General features: G+C 42.1%; 1 protein-coding gene and 1 pseudogene across 6 annotated transcripts in view; one reads left to right on the forward strand and one right to left on the reverse strand.

Moving 5' to 3' along the window:
• LOC141510144 (sulfotransferase 2A1-like) overlaps positions 1 to 24,421 on the reverse strand; it is a 150,634-nt gene that overhangs the window by 112,110 nt on the left and 14,103 nt on the right. Inside the window, exons 1-4 of one of the 6 annotated variants that reach the window (XR_012474780.1) lie at positions 14,472 to 15,294; positions 8,718 to 8,972; positions 4,131 to 4,256; positions 2,750 to 2,876 (exon numbers count right to left, since the gene is read on the reverse strand). The gene's annotated coding sequence lies outside the window, so the exon portion shown is untranslated. Of the gene's footprint in view, positions 1 to 2,749; positions 2,877 to 4,130; positions 4,257 to 8,717; positions 10,353 to 13,171; positions 13,225 to 14,471; positions 15,295 to 24,421 lie in introns of those variants that run through there. The other 5 variants (XR_012474783.1, XM_074220155.1, XR_012474779.1 and 2 more) reach the window with 5 other exon arrangements.
• On the forward strand, positions 7,755 to 13,225 carry LOC141510146 (mediator of RNA polymerase II transcription subunit 22 pseudogene; annotated as a pseudogene).

A 24,421-nucleotide genomic window follows, 5' to 3' on the forward strand; every position in this document is an offset into this window, starting at 1 on the left:
AAGGAACTACTATTTTTTTATAAGAAATAATAAGCAAGCAGATGTTAGAAAAACCTGGAAACATATGAACTGATGCTGAATGAAGTGAACAGAACAAGGAGAACATTATTCACAGTAACTGCAACACTGTATGGTGATCAGCTAGGATGAACTTAACTCTTCTCAGCAACACAGTGATCCAAGACAATTCCAAAAGACTTGTGATGGAAAATATTCACATGAAGAGAAATAACTGGCATTTGAATGCAAACCCAAACAAGCGATTTTCATTTCTAATTTTTTTTTGCTTTTTTTCTTTATTTGTTTTTTCCTTTAATTTCTGACTTTTCTTTCACAACTTGACTAATATGGAAATGAGTTAACCATGACTGAAATTACTTGTTGTTTTGGGGAGAGGAGAGGGACGGGGAAGGAGAAAAAAATCTGAACTCAAAGTTTTATAAAAATGAATATTGAAAAGTATCTTAACATATAATTTAAACAATACTATTTATAATTTTAAAAAATTTTAATACATTCATTTTTCCTCAATATTTTCAAGGATAGTTTTCAATGATTATTTTTGGGTAAGGCTTAGAATATCACATTTTGCTTCCCTTCTCTCTCTTCTTCTCCTCTTGATTACAAGAAAACTGATATAGACTATATCTGTATAACTATATTAAACTTATTTCTGCAATGAATGAATGCTTGTCCCCCATTCTTAAAGAAGAAAATAACATGCATATGAATTGGATGTGAGTGAGGGGTTGTTGTGTAAAGCCACCAGTCTCACTTTTTCCTCTAGAGTCATCTAGGTCCAGGGGCCAGATTTGAATCAGGATGACTGGAGAAGGCAATTAGGATTACGTCATTAAGTCACACAACTATTAAGTGTCAAGTGTCTGAGGCTGGATTTGACCTTCCATCCTCTTGGCTTTAAGACTGAAATGCTATACAGTGCACCACCTAACTGCCTATTTCCTGATATAGCAAGTGGTGAAAGAAAAATCTGAATAAGGGGGGGGGGACCATGAGAAAAAACATAAACCCTAAAACAAATGAAAAAACTACAATTAAAAGCAAAAAGAGGAGGAGGAAGAGGTGATCTTGCTGATGATAAGGAAGAGACAGGTATCTAATGAGAAAAATGATTGAAACATGAGCTGAGGAAAGACTAAAAGACAGGAGAATTTATGTACTCCTGAAGCCGTGGATGTGACTCAGAGAATTCCTGCATTGAAATACCCTTAATGAAAATCTTAGTTCTGAGGTTGTTATATTTTCTGGGTAGAATTAAACAGTAATTTTAGACAAGACAAAGTGAACATTTTAGGACCAGTTCAGGAAAGACAGGCTTGCTCTACTCCCATTTGAAATGCATGATTTCCCACCAGACCTGTAGAGGCACAGGACGTCCCCTCAAGCATGGCTATTTTAGCATCTTATGGGTCTCATGAAGTTCTGTCACCATTAGCCTGTTGTCTTGCAGGTTGTCCAGACTGTTGGCACCGATATTGATTTGGGAGAAAGAATTCCTCCTGAAGAGCCAATTGAAGAACTGTTTTCAGGTCAGGGGTGGAATGAGGCTGTGTCTGTGCCTAGAGTCTCTGTCTTCAGTCCTGAGCTACACAATTGAAGTGACTTTTCCGGCCAACACAATGTATATTCATATTAGATTAAAGAGGGATAGCTAAGTAGCACCATGGATAGAATATCACTCCTGGTGTCAGGAGGGCCTCAGTTCTGATCTAGCTGCAGAGACTCAATACTCACCACCTCTCTAACCCTGGGCAAGTTACTTAACTCTCAATTCCTCATCTCAAAAAATATTTCATTGGGGATAGACTGGTATAAGATTAAAAACTTTCTGGAAGACCATATCTAAAATTTCTATTTAGTCTTTTACTTGTGTCATTTTACTGTGACTTAGAGACTGGTAAAAAATATTCACCATGTTAAGAATATTGTTGATCAGTGGCTGGTGGAAAAAAAAAAGATTGTTGAGAGAAAAAGAATACTCACTCTGACATCCATACAAATGACCTCCCAGCTTTTGCTTGAAGACTTCCAGGAAGGAAGACTTCACCACCTCTTAAGGAAACCTGCTCCATTCTGCAATAGCTCCAATTGTTAAGAAGTAACTCCAAACATTTTGCCTCAATTGACTCCTCTGTAATATTCCTTCACTGCTTCTGACTTTCTCCTCTGAATCCAGAAAGGAAACAACTAATACCTGCACCACTTTATGACCCTTCAGTTTCTGAAAAGAGCTATTCTGCTTCTCTCAAGTCCTTCCCTACCACGTCACATTTTCCTATTAAGCCTAATTCATCTCAGATTTGTCTTTCTCCACTTCATCTTTGGCATTCCTTCACACCCATCCAAATTACACTCATACTTCCATTTTGTTCCTTTCCCTTTTTCTTTGTCTCATGTCCTCCTCCTGATTGTTCACCATACAGCCTTTTCCCTTGCTTTCCAGAGGTAGAAGTGACCCAGTCACTAATGACATAGTCGGAAGGGACTATTAGTAACATGATTCGGGAGGTGTGGGAAGGATGGAGAGCAGGGTCATTCCTCTGTCTGCCCCTTCCCTTCCCTGATTTCCCAAGTTTTAGTGTCCCTCTATCCTATTCTCCTTCTAACTCCTAGATGCGTGTTTTCTGATTAGGGACCTTGTGTGCTTACCTTGGCCTTGCTGATGAAATAGGACTTAGGAAAGAAACAAATTGGGAGATGGGAAGTGAGGAGCCGTGGGACTGCCATATTCTTGATTTCAATGTTGGTTTCTGACTCTATCCAGGGTGAACAATGCTGGGAATAGACACATTTGACCCAAGTGGGATGCCCTTTTCAGTAAATCAGACTTAGTTTATCTATTATCCGGTGGGTTCCTGCATAGAATAAAATGGAGGAGAAGACTCATGAACATTTTTTTTTCACAGAATCATAGATACCCAGAGACAGGAGAGGCATCACATATATCAATACAGTACATATTGGAACAAGGCAATGAAAGACTTCTAGGGAAGCAGGAATGAAAGACTGTCCAGCTCTACTTGGTAGAGTGCTACTTGTGAAGATTTCCCTGAGATGAAGCTCAAATTTGACTGGATTATTGAATGGCCACAACAAAGATTGTCCAGTCATTCAACCATCATGTCCTGAGCATTACTGGATGCCAGACCCTATGGTGTTTGCCAGGGATTCATAGGAAAGGAAAAGCCGAGTCCCTAAAGCTACTCATAATCTAGAGAGAGTTGAAATGTGAATAACTCAGTTCATTTATGAGGCATTCCTACAGAATGTAGTAAAGAAAGTATTAAAGATAATGGCATTGAAAGTTGGGAGTTGCTTCCAGTAGAAGGTGGCGTTTGAGCTCAGGCTTACAAGAAGGCTGGGAAAGTGAGAGGCAAAGGTGAAGAGGGGGTGAAGAGGGAGAGGCTTCAAGGCATACGGGACACGACTAATGACAAGGCAAGGTTTCCACAGCAGTGCTGTCAATAGAGTTGGGAGATGTCTCTGATTTCTTGTTGCTCACAGTCTCATCTTTGCGTAGCTCGTAGCATGGGGTACTTACTCAGTAACTAGACATGGTAATGTGCATGAGAGATGTATGACAGAAATACCCATCATGGCGCCAGTCCTTGGTTCCTAAGCCATAGAGGATGGACAGAACATCATCAGAGAGATGGGGAGGAGTAGGGCATTCTGGGCTTTTAAGGCAGCATAAACAAAATTATAGGAAGGCATCAGAGAGCACTTCTAGGTAGTTGGGGAATAGAAGAGCTTGGCTTTAGCCTAGCATATGTATAAGTGGGGAGCTACCTCTTTTCTCCCATACTTCCTTTCAGGGGCTATGAAATAATGAACTAGCTCTGGCAATCTGAATGTCAATATCATTGTCACTGTGCACCTCCTTGGAAAGGATATTTGTCTGAAGATAACTGAACACATCCATAGTTTTTGGAACTTCTCTATTGCTGGGAAATTTTTATGAAGACATGGAAACCTTTATCATCAATGTTCCCAAAGAAGATGAGTTCAAAATTCTGGGGGACTTTAATGCTAGACTGGACTCAGATTACTAGACATGTCTGAGAGTCCTTGGCAGAAATGAAGTTGGAAACAGCAACAGCAATGCTCACCTACTACTGAAGACTGGGCGTCTCATGACCTTCTCATCACAAACACTGTCTTCTGTTTCTCTTAAACAGAATAAAAATTCCTGGATGCACCTTTGTAGCAACAGAGTCATCTAATAGACTATTTACCTGTAAGAAGAAGAGACAGACAGGATATGAGAGAGTCAAAGGCAATGCATGGTGCAGAGTGTTGGACTAATCACAGAATCTTCTTCTCCAAGCTAAATATTCACCTTCAAACAAATCTGCAACCTGAAGGCAGAATGTCAACCAGAAGACTTAATGTTAAGAGATTAGAGTGTCTATCTGGAGGTGCAGCAGTTTATTGCTAATTTGGAAGGAAAACTGAGCCAAGACATAATTGACAAAAATGGAGCAGAAAAAGAGTAGGCAGTTTTCAGGCATCTGGTATACAACACTACATTTGCTCAGCTGGGCCAGAACAATTTCAAACATCAAGACTGTTTGGGGGTTTTGGGGGGGATCTTTTGCAAGGCAAATGGGGTTCATTGACTTGCCCAAAGTCACACAGCTAAGTAATTATTAAGTGGTTGAGGCCTGATTTGAACTCAGGCACTCCTGACTCCAGGGCTGGTGCTCTATCCACTGCACCATGTAGCCACCCACATCAAGACTATTTTGATGAAAATGATGGGGAAATACAGAAGATGCTAAATGAAATATGAGAACACCACATGGTTTACCAGAAGAAGAGATCATTTTTTTCTAAGAAGGTAATGTGTCATGCCAACAAAAGTAAAGTACAAGTGACACTTAGAGAGATAGAGGACTCTTGGTATAGTAAGAAGGCAGATGAAAGACAATTGTATGCAGAAAGCAAGAAAGCAAAATGCCTTTATGATGCCCTAAAGGCTATTTTTTTTTGATAAAGTCTTTTGGAGCTTCCAAACTACTTAGTGCTGATGGATCCACATTGATTAATGACAGGGACATGAAACCTAGAGAAATGGGCTGAACACTTTCATAGTGTTCTTAATAGACCATCATCAATCAATGCAGAAGTTTAACCTTACGTTGAAGTCCATCAGTTCCTACTTGAAGTTCCAACTGAAGAAGAGCTTTTGAACGCCATTAGGCTCCTTTCAATTTTCAAAGCACTTGGTGCTGATTCTACTCCACTTGAGATCTCCAAGGAGAGCAATTCAAAAACTGACTGAAATTTTCCAAGTTACATAGCATGAAGAGGCTATCCCCCAAGAATTCAAGGATGCCTCCAATGTCCATCTCTATAAAGGTAAAGGGAATAGATTGACCTGTGCCAATCACAGGGATATGACACTTTTGGTCATTGTTGGTAAGATTCTAGCCATAGTCCTTCTAAAAAGGCCAGTCCTTTACCTGGAAGATGGACACATCGCTTCGAGCCAGAGTGGTTTCCAAAATTGCAAGGAAGAGTTGATATAGTGTTTCCTACACTATACCTCCAGGAAAATTATCAGCAACAGAACAGAGGTTTGTATGAAACATTTGTAGATCTGATCAAGGCCTTTGATACAATCAGTTAGGAGGTTTATGGAAAATTATGTCAAAATTTGCTTTTCCAGAGTCATTCATCACTATTGTCCATCAGTCTCATGATTGCATACTTGGCTAGGCTTGAGATTTCAGAAATGGAGTGAAACATGGACTTTGGCACATGTCTTTTGGCATGATGCTTTCAGCCCTGTTATTCAATACCTTCATTGAGGAAGAACATGGCATTAGTGTTAACTAATGCAGTGATGGCAAATTTTTCAATTTGAAAGGGATTAATAATTACCACCCCTCTAACCCTGGGCAAGTGACTTAACCCTAAAATGCCTCAACTCAAAAAATATTCAATTAAAAATAGACTGGTATAAGATTAAAAATTTTCTGGAAGACCATACCTAATGCTTCTCTTTAATCTTTTACTTAAGGCATTTTACTGTGACTTAGCCAAGATAACTATGCAGATCAGTGTGCCTTCAATGCAGCTTCTAAAGCTGAGATGCTACAATTTATGGTATGATTCTCTTCTGCTTGTGCCAGTATTGGCATTCAGAGTCATCTCCAGTCATTCTGATTCACACTTGACCATTGAATGCAAATGACTCTGAAGAAGAAAATGAGGTTGGTGACTTAAAACAGCAAGCCCTCACTCAAATCCAATTCATGTGCTTGTCATGGTATCACCTCCCTGATGTCATCGTCTTTTTTGAGAAATGAGGACAAACGTTAGGAGCCAATAATCAAAACCAAAAAAACTCATCAGCCATCTCCACACCATCCACATGTGGAATCATGGATTACAGCAAATGAAGAAGTTTTGAACACTGTGCACAGGTTAAGTTACCTTGGCAGTGTCCTTTCTAGGGAGGCACACACTGGCAATGAGGTTGACATACCACTCACCAGAGCTAGCTCATTATTTGAGAGGCTCCAAAAAAGTATGGTAGAAAGTAAGTATTAGACTACCAAAGTGAATATCTACAGAGATGATCTCATTGATATATGCCTGTGAAACCTGGACATCTACCAACGCCGTGTCAGAAAACTGAATCATTTCCATTTCAATTGTCTTAGGAAGATTCTGAAGATCACCTGGCAGGAGAAGATCCCAGACACTGTGATCCTTTATTGAGCTAAAGTGACGAGCATTCCAACATTACTACAGAGAGTGAAACTACAATGGACTGGGTCCAGTATTGGAATTCCAGAAGCAAGCTTGCCAAAAAGACTATTTTATGTAGAGCTCACAAAGGGCAAGCACTCACAAGAGGATTAGAAGAAGTGACAGCAGATCTATGAAGGTCTCTCTTAAGAAGTTAGAATTGATTGTGCAGCATGGAGACAATGGCAGAGGATGATTCAGTATGGAGTGCCCTCATGAGTGAGGGTGATGCACTCTATGAGGAAGGCAAAATTGAAGCAACTCAAAGGAAATGTGACATACATAAATTAAGAGTCCCCATCCCATGTGTTCACATGAAGTATTTCTGACCAACTTGTATAGAGCATTCTGAGCTCATATTGGTCTGATCAGCCACAGATGGACACACTGTCATTTGTCTCAGACATAGTGATGTCATTTTGATCTTCTTCCAGAAGGAAAGACAAAAATCAACTAACTTCTGGATTACTTTTTATTCACTGCTGCATTTGAGGATTGGCCATAATTCACTGTCTCATCAGATTGGGATTTGAAAGCAAATTCTGAACAACATGATTCTCTATAATCTGGACCATCACTTCTTAGTAGGACAGGAGCTGCTGTTTTGTTTTGATTTTATAATTGAGAAATGTTGAATAGATTCAGGTCTATGCTACTTAGAACTGCAAGACCTCCAAGGTCACAGAATGTGAAGAAATTGGTGCGGAGTGACTGGGGAGAATGTGTGGAAGTGGGAGCATTACTCAGTGTAGTGTGAACTTGCTGAATTGAATGATGCTAAAGTCTGGTTTTTGTTTTTATGGCAAAGTGAACAGGAAGTCCAACACAAATCCCACATTGGCTCAAAGCATCTTCTCTTTTAGAATTTTTCCCCAGCAAATCTCAACCCCAGTTGAACAGGACGGGAGTCGAATTATTTGGAGATATTTTTCAGTCTTAAACTTTACTACTAGGTTTAAGTCCCTAGAGGGAAAGAGAAGTGTTTGGAAATGGAAGGTGCTTAATAAAGCTACATCATAATAATCCAGACTTCTGACTTCATCTCAGTTGGATTGCCTCTGCTGGAGAAAACTGGAATTAGCCCTTGCCAACACTTCCCTTTCATTTGAGTTTTCATAGGGACTTAGATGATGTTGAGGACTCTGGGGGCATTGAGGCACCAGAGACTATGAGGGCTTCAGGGGCTGGGACTGGAAAGAAATCTTAACCCAGCCTGGGGAGTAAGGCACTGTAGGGGCACTGGTGCTGATCCGGTCCTTGGGAGCTGCTACGACCACCACTGTTTGCTAAGATCCTGCTCACACACTCATTAGCTGTGGGTCCCTCACCCTTGTCCCTGAAACTTCCTTATCTTCCTCCCCCTCTCTCTGGGGTTTCCTTAGAAGAATGACTGGAGTGGTTTGCTCTTTCCTTTTTCAGGTCATTTTAGAGATTTGGAAATTTAAGCAAACAGGGTGAGATGATTTCCTCAGGGTTACACAGAGGGTAAGTGTCTGAGGCCAGACTTGAACTCACAAAGATGACCCTTCTGGACTCCACTGTACTATCAAGGTGACTGAAGGAATTCTATTTCTCCCTTAGGTTCTCCACCTGAGCAACATGGACTTCCAGTGGAATGTATGAGGAGACTTCAGGGGATCCATGAACTTGAAGAGGCCATCTTTGTTTTCAATAACATCTTTGCTAAAATGTAGCACTTCTTGCAATTACTTCAAAATCTTATTATGATAAAGAGTCTTTGAGCTTCAGCAAATTGTTTTCCAGAGTGGTCATGGCCTATCACAGGGTAGTAATCTCTTTTCCCCAATATGGAGGATGAAATAGCTGAAGTCTGAAGTCCCTTCCAATTATAGGTCTGAGCCTTGGTATGCTGAGGAATAGAAGAAACTTCATCTCTCCTAGTCTCCCTCCCCTGTTTCCCACGCCCCACCCCTTACCTGATCTGGCCTAGGTCACTAAAATAACATCTTTCTCCTGAAACTCAAACTCATCCTGCAGTTTTTGAACATACTCCACATTGTGCATTTTGGGGATTAGAGGAATTCCCTTCAAAAACACAAAGGGTGAGGGATTCTCGATGCAGGCAGCTTTCTCCTCATTAGGTGACAGCTCTCTTCTGGATCCTTCTCACTGCTTTTTGTAGTCCTGCTCCTGCTTCCTTGGCTCTGCCCAAGTGCCAGTGAACCACAGACCTGTTGAGCACACAAAGATGGGTGTGATGTGATTAAGAAACTTCAGAAATTGGATTTTCTGAAATAAGAATGGCCAAGGCCAAGAAACCTGAATCCCACACATCTTCTGGCAAAAACAGTTTAGTATAAACACACAAGTAATAGCTAAATGGGATCACTTCCTAGGTTGAGACACACTTCAAGACCCCTGAAGGACTGTCATTGAGAAGAGGGAATGGACCTGATCATTTGGGCTCCAGAGGCAGAATGGGAGGGGATTACAAAGATTGATTTGGGCTATGTGTACAGAACTATTCTCTAATGATGTGAAGTAGGGTTATGCATTATTACTGATAAGCTATCACCATTCCTTAACTTCTGAAATGAAATTGTTTCTTATAACATATAGCAAGAGCAGAAGCACAGTCATGTCACCCTGACCTGGTACCTCCTTCTCCCCAACCATCCAAAATGTTTGTTCTTGGGGAGAGTGGGCTCCAGTTTACTGTGTCTGCTACCCCTAATTCCTCCTTATCAAGTTCAATTCTCAATATAGCAGAGATAAAAGGAGAATCCATTTAGCAACAGAAGCCCCTGGGCTCTGTGCATTTTGCTACAAGAACCATCTATCCAAACCATAATGAACAACCTTGGACAAATGGTAAATACACCATCCTATTGCAGGGTAGTTCACTCAAAATTCAAATGGCACAGAATACGGTTAGCCTGGAGAGGTTCAGATACTGCTTAATGTCAGCCCTTAGGGTCAAAGGGTAAATCTTAAAACCAGGGGCCCAGTGAATCCACCTGGACTCATCAAAGTACCCTGAGCACATCTCAGAGGAGGAGTAAATGTTCCACTTAGTTTCCACAGTTTCCATAATCAGTAGTCAGACAATACACCATAGCAAATCTTGTCTTTTACAAATCCAATTGAATCCAATATTGAATCCAATAAACGTGTGTGAGTGTGTGTGTCTTCAGATACACACAAATCAGTTTGCAAAGGGCTTGATAATTGTCTTCTCATTTTATTCCACCAACAGCCTGTGAAGGGGTCATTACCCCCCTCTTTACAGAGAAGCAAATTGAGGCAGACAGAGGGGAAGTGAATGGCCCAGGTTACATAACTGGTAAATTCCTTTTGATGAAAGAAATGAATCCAGGTCTTCCTGTCTCCAAGACTAGACTTCTAGTCACAGATAGTACAAGTTCATAAATCCTAACAGGGATCCCATACATCAACAGCATCTCTCTAGAGATGATTTCCCCAAATCATGGTGCAAGAATCTATCAGCTTCGGACCGGCTTCAGCTCGCGAGGGGCCAGAATAATGCAATGGCCCAACAAAGAGTCCTCCATCAGAGCAAAGAGATCCTCCTTCAGTCCTACAAGAAGAGACTGAAAGATGATATCAAGTCAATCATGGATAATTTCACTGAGATAATAAAGACAGCCAGGATTGAAGATGAAACTCAGGTATCCCGGGCAACTCAGGGTGAGCAGGACAATTATGAAATGCATGTGAGAGCTGCCAATATTGTCCGATTCGGGGAGTCCCTGATGAAGCTTGTCTCTGACCTCAAGCAATTTCTCATCCTCAATGGCTTTCCCTCGGTGAATGAAGCCATCGATCAGCGTAACCAGCAGCTTCGGGGTTTGCAGGATGAGTGTGACAAGAAGCTCATTTCCCTGCGGGATGAGATTTCCATTGACTTGTACGAGTTGGAGGAGTAGTATTACTCGTCCAGGTACAAATAGGGCTCTGTACTCCAGAAGCTTGTGAAACTGCCTCCTCTTCCTTTCTTCATCAGCCTCTCCCAGGGAGCAGGCAGCAGGAGAGCTGGCCAAATCAGTGGCTCAGGAGGAAGCCTTTGACCCTTCCTACAACTGTGCTTCCCCAGGTTACTGGCCTTTTTGACTTTTGTGGGGTTTTTTCACCCTCATGAGATGATTTCTTACCTGGGAATTCTGTGAAAGCCACCCCATAAAAGAAAAATTGATCTCTTCTTTGGTGACCCAGGTACCCACTTTCTCTAGGGATGTCAATAATGCCAAAGTATATGGAGGCTGAACTATGGATGTGGGTACTTCTGTCCCAGAATAACTAATCTCAGGACAAAGATGTCAGGACTAGAGCATTGTACCTACTGTATGTTTCTGAAAATCTACTTTTTTGCTTTGGTGATTTCCCACAGTGAATGGACCTAGAATCTTCAAAGTGTCAGAATTGGGAGGGACATAGTTTCAATCTCATTTCAAACAACCTATTTATAGATTGCAAAATTGAAGTCACAGAAGGAAAGGAAATTTGACTAAGGAATAAAATCTGTGTCTCTTGAGGCTCACAAAACACTAAGTAGACTTCATACATCAGCCTCTCTGAGAAAGTAGCACATGCTGATTCTCTACTATTTCGGTTGCTACTCTGTTGTGCATTTAAATGTTTTCTCTTTGATTGTAGGCTCATTGCTCTTAGCACTAGTAGCACATAGGTGTCCGGGGAATAAAGATCAATTTTAACATTAGCCTGAAATAAGTCTGTCAAGGAGACAGATTGGATTCAGGGTGAAGCTGAGAATAACAGTGGAAAGATTTCCAAACATTTCAAAGCTCAGTCTCTACAACTTTGGGAATATCTATTTTTGAAATTCTCTGTTAAAACTCTTCAGAAGTCAGAACTGGAAAAGGCCTTAAAAGGAGTTATTCACCTTTTTAAATTGTTTTTTGGGGGGGTCATGGACCTTTTTGTAGCAGTCTGGTGAAGCCCATGGACCACTTCTCAAAACAGTGTTTTCAAATAATAGAAGAAATGCTAAATTCAAGTTATAAGCGAGCGAAGAGAGATGTAAATTTTATGCTATTCAAATTCACAGCCCCCCCATATTTCCACAGTTAATGGACCCCAGCTTAAAGCTCTGCTCCATTCCACCTCTTCTGCACACTCCTCTCCACCTCCCTTGTCTAGCTCAATCTTATTTTACTGAGGCCAAAGGAGAAAAAGTAAATTGTTTCTCTGTGCTCAGTAGACACAAAGCTGATGAATCTTTAGATTTATCTCTAGATGGCATCATGCTTCCTTTTGCCCCTTTGGACCCAGCAGTGCCTTTAAAATGCTCATTTTTGGACCAAAGAGGTTTGTGAACCTGGTTTGGAGAGGGACAAAGACCAGATCTGGCTATGAATTTTAAATGTGTAGTTGAGCCTCCTTAAGACTTATTTTCCTGAGGAGGCTCAGCTTCATCCCACCTCTTAATTGCCCCATATCATTTTAATACTTGAAATGGAAAATGAGAAGCACTTTTAGAGGTAGAGATGTTTAGCAATAGAGCACCACAGCTATCATCCCATGCCAAGCTTTTTATTCCACCTCTTCCCACCTCCCGAATTCTCAGGATCCTTGCCCAGTTTTAATTCTTTCACCTGTTCCCCTGAAAAAAGGGACTTTCCTGTAGCATATCTCTCTGTTCTTATTTTTCACAGATGTTTTATATTACACAGATTCTGGGCAGGTGAAATTCATTTGTTAAGCCCCTGAGAATGAAGAGTAGATTTTCCTTTGTGGGAATAACTCCATGACCTGGAATCAGGGGATCAAATGACTATGACATCATAGATGCATAGAATGCCCAAGCTAGAAGGGATCTTTAGAACTTTAGAAAGAGGCTACTCAAGCTCCCTTGTTGTCTCAGGAGAAGAAACTGACCCCCAGACAAGTAAATGACTCACATACCCAGTGAGTGGCAGGACCAAGACTAGAATTCAGGTCCCAATTCCTAAACCAGTATTCTTTCCATTAGGCATCTCCCTTCCTCCTCATCCTAATGTTAAGTGTTCAGTCAGATTTGCTGTCCTTTCCCCTAATTTGCCATACTACCTGATAAGATGACCTCAGCTCAGATTCTCAAGTGCTTTAAACCTGACCTGTCCCATCTTTCCTCCCTATCTCCTAAAGCAGAAATTGCCTCAAATCTGTTCCTTGAAATCCTAGAGTGCCTTAATGTGGGGGGTGGTCATGGTAGGGGTGGGAAGGATAAACTTGGCTAAGTGGTAAGTCCAGTGTTGGAAATGATGATCCTTACATACCCTGTCCTACCATGCACCCTGTATGACAATTCTAAGGGAGCAGATTGATGATGATGATGATGATGATGATGATGATAATGGTGATGATTTTGAAACTGTTAGTTGTCTCCATCTTGTTATATATTTAATATTACCTTTATTCAATTTCCATTCCTCTGACCCCATTCCCATGTAAATAAAGTTTTCACTGTAAGCAAAAAAAAAGAATCTATCAGCTTAATACTAACACAAAATGAAAGGGATCATGGATTTCAGAAAACACTGTCTGCACCAGAGGGATGGTCTATGAAAAGACATCAGTTCAGTTGAACTGGCCTCCAAATATGTTGGCTACTCAGGAATAGGCTAGTTCAGGAACAGGCTTGACAGGAACAAGCTGCTCCCTTGCCCTAAGTCTCTGCTGGCATTTTGTATTGATCACCTGAAGAGAGCACAATGTCCTTGTGCTCTCCTGGCTACGAAGGGTGGCACCAATAGACACCTCTCATGACCAAAATTTCCTGGACTGCGAAACATCACATTCTCCAATGGAGTTGTCCACCCTGATGGTCATTTGACACATTTAATGGTCCCATATGAAATTCTGTGACATGATTCCAGTTATTTTTCCTAACCTGAGCTACCTCCTGAACCTTGGCAAGCAGCAGGTGCAGTAGAGTGAGCCTTCGGCCAGTAGGTGGCGAGCCTTCTTAGTGTTAATAGAGAGTGACCCTGAGCAAATCAGTTAGCTGCTTTGTGTCACAGTGTCTCCAACTGTAAAAAAAGGAATGATAGTATCTCCTTCTTCATGTGGTTTTTGTGAAGGACCAATGAGAAAAGATTTATAAAGAGCCTGGAACACAGAAGGTTCTATATAAATGCCAGCAAACAGGATGAATGTGTAAAAACAGCTTTGGACATCTTGAGAATCTCCCAGATGAACTCTGGTTTTTGAAAGTTGAAGCAAAAGATTTTACCACTGGAGTCCTCAGCTTGCCACACCGGGTCATGTCCCTGGTCTCCTCTTCTCTCAAAGAGATCCACATTCTCTTCAACTCTCTGCAATGCTTCCTAACTCCTGGCTTTGCTTTGGTTCCCTGCTGGGGGCTGTGATGTCTGTCACATGTTAGGACTGGATACTGCCCAGCTGGGCTAACAAATGGAGCTTCACGTTCACATCATCCCTACTTTGGGGAAGAACTTTCTATACTTCTCATTGCCTTTAAATTGCCTTTAAAGTGGGTTTCACCTCTCTCTCTCTCTCTCTCTCTCTCTCTCTCTCTCCTCCTGCCTTCTCATTGTTTCTATCTCTTGTGTGCCTCTATTTCTGTCTCTCCTCTTAGGCTCTGTCTCTGCTTATGTCTCTCTCTCTTTTTCTGGCTGTCTCTCTCTCCCCTGATTCCAATTTCCCCAGATAGTCTTGCACACACCAGAACTGTCCATCCCTTTACTTACCTATTCACTATTCCTCTGTCTTTCTTGAAGCCAGAGCACTGCTCTGCCCACTTGGAGTGGCAACACAAAGGAGGAAAGGGGGCTGACTGGAGCTGCAGGCCTTGGAGTCCAACGGTTGCCTCCTGGACTGAGCCTGGGCACCCCGAGGTTTTAGATGCTTCCAGGTGGTGTAAGGGTAGAGGTATGGTCCCTGCAACCCCTCCCAGCAATGTCACTGTCTCAATGGCACTGCCGCTACAGCTGCACCCTGACCTTGGTCCTGGCCAAAGGAACTCTTCCTGAGGGCTCACCCAGGGTGCCTTGTCATCCTGGCCCAGGATGACACTCTACCCAGGGAATCAGTCGTCGACCAGTCAGGAGGCACTGGGACACCTTGGTCCCACCTCACTTTGCTCTGATGTCTCCCCTCTCTCCTCCTCCTAAGACACTCTGGCCTGGAGGGACATTCTGTGGGGTCCCAGAATACAGTGGAATCACAGAGAGGGGCCTCCAGGCAAACCTATCCCCCAGTCACCTGGGTGTCACTCCTCAGGGTCAGCTCCCCTGAGCACCCAAGATTCTCTGTTTTGTTAACATGCCCCCCCATCCCAATTTCCTGAGGATCTCAAAGTCATCCCAAAGCTCTGCCCTTTCCAGTTGAGGCGGTTTCTGATTGTGGCAAAGAAAACCCTTCCAACTTGGTTTCAGTCTCAAGAACTCGAGAATTCAGGGGCTCTTTTAGTTCGATGTAATACACTGTGCTTCTGGGGTGATGGGGGCAGGTGGAGGACCAAAGATTGAAGGAACAGCATTAAGAGCCCCAGGCCTCTGAGCTAGGAACTTTACATTGGATCCTCACAAAAACTGTGAGGTAGAGGCTGATATTTTGTGCCCATGTTACAGATGAAAAATTAAAGGCAGATCAAGGTGAACTGACTTGTCCAGGGTCACGCAGCTAGGAAATGTCAGAGGCGGGATTTGATCATAAATGTGAATCTGGAGCTGAGGAGTCAGGTGAGTCACCTCCAGAGAAGTGACATCGGCTCCCCTAGGTTCTGGGGAGAACCCCCAGTAAGCAAGTATGAGGAGAGGAAGAGGGGAAGGAAAGCTGCTTGAGAAATGTGCTAGGGAGTCAATAAATTGGGCCAAGGTGGAGGGTTCAAGCAGTCAAGGGGAGGGCCAAGAGAGAGCAGTGAAGCTAAGGTTTCTAGGAAGATGAGCTGTCCATAGATGAGTCTAAGAAGTCAGAAGTTGGCAGAGATTGGATCCCTGGGACAAAGGCAGAAGGTCTAACTGCCGAAGGATGGAGCAAGAAGTGAATTGAGAGTGAGGGAAAGGCAAGAATGCACACAAGTCATTTTAGGAATCTGGAGTGAGAGGAATTGGAAATACAGGATAAAGGCTTGAAGGAATGACAAAGTGAAAGTGAACCTCAGTCTGTTTATGGGAAGTAGGGAAAGTCCAAGGAAAGAGGAGGAGGGCCCTGAGGAAGGGAGAGGAAGGGACAGGGCTATCTTGGGGAGTGGATAGGAGGGGAACAGCCCTGCCTATCCTCGGTACTTGACAGAAATGAAGAGTTTCCTCTTTTCTATGTAGACTAGAGGGTAGGTGATTTTGGAAAGGGGCTTTGAGAAGAGGTTCCTCATGTCAGATAGCCTTCATTTTCCCAGTAGCATAGAGTGAGAGGATACCTGTGAATTATATCCCATCAGTGGTTCATTCTTGTCACTTTAACCTTCATAGCGTCTGTCATTTGCTCCCTTTTCTCTTTTGATATTGAGCTCCCTTTCCCAATGTAGACTCTCCTCAGATCACACCTAGAACATTACTACAGTTCCTGGAGTCCTGCTTCCCTGAGTCTCTCCCCACTGCAGGCCATTCTCTCCCATTGGTCAAGCTGACTTAGTAAGATGCAGGAGGGACTATATCCTTCAACCTCTTCCCCTCCTCTGTTACCTTCAGGTTCAAGGGCATGCTTCTGTGTTTGGAAGCCTTCTCAACCTGGCCCCACCCCACTTTGTTAACCTTCTACCCCTTCTCATCCTCTGCCTCACCTCTTTTTCATTGGCTGCTTCCTGGAACTTTGCCTTAGCTCGTTGTCTCTCGGGGACATCTTATTTCTTTTTTTATATATGTACGCATGTATGTATGTATGTATGTATTTTTAGTCTTTTAACATTTTATTTGTTTTCCAATTATGTACAATAGTAATATGCACCCATCATTTTTTGCAAGGCTCTGAATTCTACAATTTTTCCCCCTCCTCCCTTCCCCCCCCCCAGGCTGTCTGACAGTCTCTACATTGTTTCCATGCCATACATTGATGTAAATTGAATGTTATAAGGGAAAACAGAAGAATAAACATACCCCCCCCCCCAAGGAGATGAGAAACCTCCAGAAGAGAGAGAGAGAGAGAGAGAGAGAGAGAGAGAGAGAGAGAGAGAGAGAGGAAAATGTACTTTAATCTGTGTTCAGATTTCAATGGCTCTGTCTCTGGCTGAGTTCCTTTCTTTGTCATAAGTCCACCAGAGAAGTTGCTTCAATATTTTTCCCACAGTTGCTATTTCTAGCTGTACCTCCACTCTATGTCTCCCCACTCTCAATTATTCTGTTCTCTCTCTCTCTCCTTTCATCTTGGCCCTGTCCAAAAGTGTGTTGAATCTGAGTATCCTCTCCCTTGATCTTCCCTCTCTTCTATCACCTATCCCCCCCCCCCCTCTCCCCACATTCCCCCGCATCCCTCCCCTTTCCTCCCCCATCCTTCTCCAGGGCAAGACATATTTCCTCACCCTATTAAGTGTGCATGTGGCACATCTTATTTCTTCTAGTGCTGCCCAGGACTAGGAGGACAAACAGGAGTCCTCTGTGCAGTGAATCAAATCAGCAGTTATTAAGAGCTTGGTTCAGTAACAGCCAATGTGCCCAACTTTGTGCTAGAGACAATGACCAATGAGCAGAAAGACAGACCCTGCCCTCATACAGTTTGCATTCAAGCATCAAATGTCAACACATTAAAGGGAGCTGAAAAGAGGGGAGTTACGGACAGGATGGGAAGGCAAGAGCACCTTGGAAGAAAAGGGATGAGTCAGGGTGAAGAGACAAGATTGACCTGGGTCTCCTTAAAAAGACTGTTGTGGGCAGAAGCAGCCAATCAGAGGGAGAGACCACAGGAGCCTTGACCTCCAATAGTTGGAGACCTAACCAGAGAAAAATAGAGCAGAGAAAGAGGCAATGACAAAGCCAGAAGTACAGTGGTACACTTAGAGAAACATACACTTAAACCCATCCACAGAGAGTCAGAGAGAGAGAGAGAAACAAACAGAGTGACAGAAAGAGACAAAGGAAGATGACAGAGACAAAGAGACAGAGAAACACAGAAAGAGAAGGAAGAGAGAGAGAGATGAGACAGAAAGAGCAGAAAGACAGAAACAGAGAGAGAGAGACAGAGAGAGAGAGAGAGAGAGAGAGAGAGAGAGAGAGAGAGAGAGAGAGAGAGAGAGAGAGAGAGAGAGAGAGAGAGAGAGAGAGAGAGAGAGACAGAGAGAGAGAGACAGAGACAGAGACCTAGAGTCAGTGGCAGAGGCAGAGAAACAAAAGCATAGAGATAGTGACAAAATCTGAGAGACAGTGGCAGAGGCAGAAAGAGAATGAGAGAAAGAAAGAGACAGAAACATCCTTGCCTAAAGAGTGAGCACAAACTGGAGTTCAGAGACAAGGAGTCATTTTGGACAAGTTGGGGGTTGCCTGCACAGAGCTAGACTAGGAGAAGTGGTGAGGTCCACAGGTCTTTGGTCTTTCTCTATATTTCAGTACTGAGAATAGTGATCAGAAAATCCTGGGTGTTTAGTTAATGTTGGCTGACTGACTGACGAACTCCTGGAGGAGGTTAAAAGCACACTGGACAGGCATGAATGGGAGCATTCTCCAATGGTTGGTATGACCTCTAGGGACAGACATCTCTAGTTCAATCCTCCAAGAATAATGGGGGACAGAGGGAAGGAGGTACTTTGCAGCTTGGATAAGGATAAACCATTTGTTATTCACAGTTGTGAGTGTGTCCACTTTTGGACATCTGTTCTTGTGAGATCATAAATAAAACCTTTTTCTGACTTCACCAGTGGTCTGAGTCTGTGGAATTTTTGATAAGACATTTTTTTTCTTACATAAACTTGCCTCTCCCAGCCACCTCCTCCAAGCCCCAGGTTCTGATCTCTTGGCTTCCATGAGATCAGGACCTCTGATGGGTTCTTTGGGAGACTGACTTTTTTTCCCTATCTCTGTCTGATGCAGATACATGGCAAATCTTAGGTATCCTTATTAATCTGTGAAATCAACTTTGGACATCACAAGAACCCCCCAAATTAACTCTGGCTTTGTGAAGGGGAAACAAGAGCTTTTCCAAGTGTTGTCCCCAGCTTGTCAGGACTGACCATGGTCCAAGTTTCTTCTCAGTGACATCCAGAAAGTTCCTTTTACTTTCTGAACTGCTTCTGTAACTCCAGACTTGACTTGGGCCCCATGTTGGGGTTGTGATGGCTGGCAGAGATGAGAACTGGACACAGGTAATCTCAGCTGATAGACAGCCATTTCAGGTTTCCTCCTTTTGGAGAATCAAAATGGAGACTTATGTTCACATTTTAGCTACTTTGAGGAGGAACATTGTATTTTTCATTATCTTTGAATTGGGTTTCAAGTCTATGGTGGATTAGTAAAGGTTACCTCTAATTTCGTTGAATCACTTTGTCCTTATCTCTTTTCCCTTCATCTGCCTTTTCTCTGTCTATATCACTTTCAGGCTCAATCTCCATATCTCTGTTTCTCTGTCTCTTTCTTTTTCACTGCCTATGATTCTCTTTCTATCTCTTTCTCTGTTACTCAATTTCTCTCTGTGCTAATCTGTCCTTATTACTATTTTTTGTGTCTCTATCTCTCTATGTCTCTTTAACTCTATTTCTTTTTTATTCTGTCCTGATTCAAAATGGAATTACTATATAAGAGTCAAACTACAGTATGTCCTACTCTGGCTGATCAGACAAATGTGAACTGGAAATGCTTTAACACAAATAGAACACAAGTAGTTGAGGAGAAAATTTGGAATGGATTCTCTCAATTTGGTTATCTTTGGAGCAGCTTCAATTCTGCTTTGCTCATAGAATACAACCCTTTCTTTGATGTGGGTATCATGGACTTTCCTGTGCCAGTTTCTCTCATGTCAAGCAATCAGTTCCAAAGTTCCTAAGAGAGAGCCTGAGGGTGTACTTGTATCATTTCTTCTGAACACCAGGTTAGTCTTGAACTGTGTGAGTTCCCTATAAAATTGACTTTTAGTCAAAATCACTGTGTCTAGTCTATTAGAGTTTGAATGCTTAGCAATTTAGTTCAAGAAAGGACCTCATTGCCTGCTACATTATATTGCCAGGTGATCTTCAGAATCTTCCTAAGAGAATTCAAATAGAAACAATTCTGTTTCCTGGCATGGTGCTGGTAGACCGTCGAGTTTTTTGATGAGGCCAGTCCAATGGCTCTGTAGACCTACACTTTTATAGGCTGTTTCATATCTCTTCTCTCTCACACATTGTCTTGGAGCCTCCCAATCCCTACTCTAGCCCTGACAATGTATATCTCACCCTCATTTTCAATGTGTACTTCCCTGGAAAATACAGTGCCAAGGTAAGTGAACTGATACTCAGGATTCAAAAGTTCTCCAGTTCTAGAAAACGATGATTTTCTGTATGGATGATGTGGCTCTGGCTGATGGATCACCTGGATTTTCTTGCTGCTAATTATTAGACCAAAATTAGCACAGGCAGCAGAGAATGGATCCATTCTTTGTTGCATCACTGCTCAGAGGCTGCCTGGAGTGCCTTTCATTTGCAAACATGATATCATGCATTGTCAGTCCATGATTGTCTTAGCTTAAAAAATGGTGAAACAGAATGGGTGATTTCCTTAAATTTACACATAAATTTGATTTAAGTGAGAGAGAGTTGCATGAAGTAGCTGACTTCATTCTCTCTCCCAGAGTCATTGCCATCTGTGGTAGGACAGATGGACAGATTCCAGATGGTTTGAGATTCACTGGATGACCTTGGGGTCTCCTATGTCTAACCATGCTCTAAGGGCTCCACAACACCTACTTCAATTGCTCCATGCCTTTTGGAACCAACTGTTCTCATCAGCCCCATTCCCATGAAGGGAAGTCTTCACATACTTAGGGTAGGTACTCCCCTAGGTCATCAATGAGTGTGAGACTCCTCACCATAGTTTAGCCCATTTCTGAAACAATTTCTCAAAGTGATGCAACTGTGCGTGCTGCATCTTCTTGTAATCATAGGTTAGAGGTTATAGATAAGTTTTTTTATTACACAAATATGAAGTCAATAAATACAGAGTAGCTAAATACAAGGTATTTGGGGAGGCAGGACTCTGGCAGTTAAGGGGATCTGGAAATGTTTCAACCAGAAGATGGTGGTTGTGTAGCATCATGAGAGTTAGATGTCTCAGGTTGATACCAACATGGAAAGCAACCATGAAAAAAGCCCTAAAATCAGTGTTCCCTGAACTTCCCTGGAATTGCGAATAGAGCCAAATATTTTGGGGAACAATCTAGAATATACCCAAAGAGTTATTAGCACTACCACTACCTGATCTATTTCCAAAGGTAATTGGGGGAAATGAAGAGAACTTTTATGTTACAGAGTTTATATTTATAGCAGCTCTCTATGTGGTGGCAAGGACCTGGCAGAAATGCTATTCATTATGAAATGACTGAACAGGCTGTGGCATACAATTTTGAAAGAACACTGCTGTGCTATAAGAAATGATGAGCTCAGTGACTTTAGAAAGCACATGTGTGGATCTCTACAAAATAATGTCTAGTGAAATGAGCAGAACCCAAGGGAAATTGTCAACAAGTGATAGCAACAGTAATGATGATCACCTGGGAATGATTTATCCATTCTCAGCAATACAATGATGCAAGACCATTCTGAAGGATTTATAGAGAAAGATGCAATCTATCACCAGGAAAAAAACTGGTAGAGTCTGAAAGCATATTAAAAATACCTTTCCTTTCCTTAATTTTCTTTTATAGCTTTATTAACACGGAATTGTGTTTTGTATGACGACACATGCATAAGCTGTATGACACTGCTAGCTGTCTCATTGAAAGGGAGTGGGGAGCAAAGAGGGAAAGAACTTAGAACTCAAAACTTGAAAAAAAAGGTTAAATTGATAGGGAAATATTAAATGAAAATAGAAGTGCCAAAAAATAATTTGTTTTGATGATTACAAATACTTTTTCATTTTAACAGCAAAAGCAGTAAGTTCACAATCAAGAGCTATTATAAACAAAATGTTCCATGTCACTTTTTTTGCTTTAACACGTTCTTTTGTGAAAATCCATCACCAGGCATGAAGGAAATAGTCACATTCTGGAGATTTCATGTCAAGAAAATGAAACAAGATAGTTCACTCAGAAGCCAGAAGAGCATAGATTATAGTTAAGCAGGAGAGGTGCTTAATATCAGCCCCTAGAGCCAAAGGGGAAAACCTGAAGCCTGGGTTCCAGTGAACCAACCTGGAATCATCAAAGTATCTTTCATGTATTTATTTGTTCGTTCATTTGTTTGTTTGATGATTAAGGCAATGGGGTTAAGAGTGATTTGAACAGACTTCTGACCAAGATGGCAGAGAGAAGACAGGCACAGTTCTAAAGTCTCCTGAGCATTCCACATCTATCACATGAAACAAACCTCTTAAAAGAAATCTGACCCACAAAACCCAGAAAGAAAAGCCAGGAGAAAGAACATCTACCTTAGGATTTGTCTCCCCCAGCAGCACCTGATGAATTTGGGTGGGTGAGTCTGGGCTCAGAGGGAGGATCAGCCCCAGATCAACCAGATTAGCAGCTGAATTGGAGCCAGGAGTCTGAGGGCCCAAGAGCTGGACCTGCTGGATCAGCAGTGGGGCTAGACAGCAGGGGCTTGAGTCAACTACGGAGCAGAGACACTGGTGTTGGTGCTGTCCCTCAGGAGCTTGTGGAAAGGGCTAGGGGGAGAGTTCTGGTGCAGGAGACCTGGGGACACACCATCCCTGGGCTCCTCTAGTCTGAGGAACTCAGAGTCCACTCCTCCATTGCTGCTGAGGCCTCCTCTCAGAACAAACATTTGCAGACTAATTCTGCCTCAGGCCCAGGTGTGTGAGAAGAACCACCAGCCCAGCTGATGAATGACCTCAGGCCAGGGTAAAGAGCACCACTGATTGAAGGCAAAAGAATTCAATAGCTCCAACTCCTCCCTTCAAGCAAAGGTAGAAGGCCTCAATCAAGGTCACAGACACTCCAGAGAAAGAAACCACCACCTCCTACTGGCCAGCCTGAGAAATTGCACTCAATGAGTAAACCCTCTAATGATCTCAAGGCCCTGTGAACTAGATCCTCCCCAACTCAAGGTCTTAGCAAAATAAAGAAGGGTCAGTGGAAAGGTGGATCCATAGAAAAATTCTTGGAAGGGAAAGACCCTAACTCAGAGAGACCTGGAACCTCTGAGAAGAATACAATCTGGTCTTCAGCACAGAAAGACCTCCTTGAAGAAATAAGGAAAGAGCTTAAAAATCAAGTGGAAAATTTGGGACAATTAATGCCTTGCAACAAGAAAACAAATCCTTAGAAAGTGCAATTTGACAAAAACAAAATGAGAAAAAATCTGTCACATCAACAATTAGACAAACACAAAATGAGAATAATTCTCTCAGATCCTCAATTGGGAAAATGCAAAAAAGAAAATAATTCTCTCAAAACCTCAGTTGGTCAAATGGAAAGCTCTTTCAAAAGTAGAATTGACCAATTGGAAAAGGAGTTGCAAAAAGTTAATGAAGAAAACTCTTCCCTCAAAAAAAGAATGGAGTCTGCAGAAACTAATGACTCTATGAGACAGCAAGAGTCAGTCAAACAAAATAAAAAAAATAGAAAAAATAGAAGAAAATGTAAAATACCTCATCAACAAGACCACTGACCTCGAGAATAGATCGAGGAGGGGCAAACTGAAAATTATGGGACTTCCTGAAAACACTGAACAGAAAAAAAGCCTGGACTTAATGTTACAGGACCTAGTGATGGAAAACTACCCTGATATCATGGAATTGGAGGGCAAAGTAGTTATTGAAAGAGTACATCGATCTCCTCCAGAAAATGATCCTAAAATGAAAATAACAAGGAATATTGTGGCCAAATTCCCGAACTATCAGATAAAAGAGAAAATCCTGCAGCCAGAAAGAAACAATTTAAATATCAAGGAGCCACAGTAAGGATCACGAGGGACCTGGCTGCATCAACATTAAGGGATCGAAGGGCCTGGTATGAGATATTTCAAAGAGCAAGGGAGCTTGGAATGCAGCCAAGAATCTACTTTCCCGAAAAGCTGAGCATTCTCTTCTAGGGAAAAAGATGGACATTTAACGAAATGGAAGAATTCCAAAAATTCCTGATGAAAAGACCAGAGCTAAATAGAAAATTTGGACATCAAACAGGAGGTTCAAGAGACACATGAAAATGTTCAAAAAGGAGGGGGGGGGCGGTTCAAGGGAAAAAGTGCTATCCTGTAAGTTGAAACTGGCTATATCCCAGCATGGGGAAAAAAGATTCTCATAAATCTTGAGAATTGTAACTCTAACAGAGAGAATATACTTAGCCAGAAATGATGGACATTCATTACCTATCCATGAGACTGCTATCTAATGGAATGTAACTGGCTTTAACCCCACTTGGGAGAAAGACTCTAATAACTCTCAAGAATTTTAACTCTAGTAGATAGAATATACTGAACTCGAAGTGACAGACACTCAGAATTTAATTTGAGTATGGATAATTGGCAAAATAACAAATTTGCTCAGTTATTCTTAATATTGTTGTTACTGTATGGTCTTCTCTTGGTTCTGCTCTTTTTGCTCCTCATCATTTCATGAAGGTTTTT

The sequence above is a fragment of the Macrotis lagotis genome, chromosome 1 (assembly GCF_037893015.1).
Source record: "Macrotis lagotis isolate mMagLag1 chromosome 1, bilby.v1.9.chrom.fasta, whole genome shotgun sequence".
NCBI lineage: Eukaryota > Metazoa > Chordata > Mammalia > Peramelemorphia > Peramelidae > Macrotis > Macrotis lagotis.